This window comes from Triticum aestivum, chromosome 5A (genome assembly GCF_018294505.1).
Source record: "Triticum aestivum cultivar Chinese Spring chromosome 5A, IWGSC CS RefSeq v2.1, whole genome shotgun sequence".
NCBI lineage: Eukaryota > Viridiplantae > Streptophyta > Magnoliopsida > Poales > Poaceae > Triticum > Triticum aestivum.
In genome coordinates, this window is record NC_057806.1 from 679471584 (window position 1) to 679473394 (window position 1811).

The window sequence follows — 1811 nt, forward strand, 5'->3', positions numbered from 1 at the left end:
AGTAGGGCATGAGAGATGTCGGCACCTCAAGTGTCGTGAGCCGGTGCGTGTTTCATGTCCTACTCTATCTCGCGGCGGCCGCACCTCCACTCCGAGGAGGGAAACTGGCCGCCGGCCATGGATACGGCTGGAAAAACAAAAATTTAGAGTTGTTTACATTGCATGTAATCATATGGATTTAATGATTTATAAATGGGTATCCCGTCATGATAAATTTTTCTGTCCTAACCGGTCATTGTCCGCGAACGTGCCCAGACATGTCCGCGGGCATTTGGGGGCAGATTTTGTGAGTTGTGGTCATAGATGCTCTTAGAGCATCTCCAACGGATGTTGGAAAACACTTCCATCAAGTAAAAGTAATCGTTTAGGGCTGAGCAAATTATTTGCTTCAACAAATGATGTATATGCAAACGGAGGTGTAAATTCTATTGCGCACCCAAAATATTGTCCCCAACTGTCGTATATTTGCAGCGCCCCTACCTGCTGTCGTAAAGTAAAATTGTAGCCACACAAAGTCAACTGCCCCACGGAAGTTTTCCTGTCCCACAACATGCCGCAACTCAAAGCCGATTCCGGGTGTATCTCGCCGCTCTGGCGAGTCCGTCATCCACCCCTGCCCAGCCGACATCCCCCTCTCGCCCATTCCTACAACTTCGGACGGCCACGACCACGATTCCAGGTGGATCTCGTCGATGTGGTGAGTCCATTGTCTGCCCTCGGCCTAGCCGCCGCATGCTTCTCGCCCATTCCCACCTCTCCAGACATCTAAGATTGTCCTTGTGGCCGCCACCGGTCAATTTGCATCAATGCCGACAGCTTCTCGCCCCTTTGGTGCTTGATATGGTTTTGTAGCACCTGGGCTCGCCCTTGAGGTCAAATAGACATCGTCCTCCCCCAAGTGACCGCCGTGGCCAACTCCGATCCGCTACTCTTCCAAGATCTCGGATGTCAGCCAAAGTGACGACAATCGCGCTAACCAAGATTCATGGCTTCTCAGCGGCAACAGGAGCACCACGACTGCATTCCTAGCCAGTACAGCGACCGCCTTGGCCCCACATGCTATGGTGGCCAGATTTCACCTTCCGCCTACTAGGTGTTCAGAAAAAAAACTTCTCCCATCACCACTCTTTGCACGATTAGAAAATTGGGGGGGGGGCACCACCCATAGAGTTTCAGGTTAACGGCCACGGATTCTCACATAGATCTTCAAAGAGATCTCATTGAGGAGTGGTGGATGTGCAATGGGCAACAAGATCAATAGTTGTGTTTCATGTCATTTGTGATGAACTTGAGCATGTCGATTGATGAACTATATAATAATTAGTACTATTTGTGTTTAGTTTGTCTCGAATTCATTTGACATGAGTCTTAATGATCATATCAGTTTTTGTTTCAAGATGTACACAATTGTGGAGTAAAATAAAAGAAGGACAAAGAAAATTAGGGCGCCTGTTTTGTATGATATGTTAAAGTAACAACCGTCACGGTGATGAAAAAAAATTATGATCTTCCAAGAGACAATAGTCATGTTAAACCCGTAGATGAAGCACTACTACTCGCTCCTCTCTAGCCTGGTGTGTTTTTAAAAGAAAGAAATAAACTACAGCCCTCGCTACGCAAAACTTTAGCACAGGAGCAACTCATGCCATGTGTTTCTTTGCAAACCTCCAAACCGTGGCGGTGTGGTGGCTGCTCTATATAGAGCCAATCGCGTCTCCCAAATTCCTCAATTTCCTTCTCCAATATCTAAGGGCATTCCAACTCCGACTCTTAAACTGCCTGCATCCGTTCGAATCGCGTTATCCAAACAG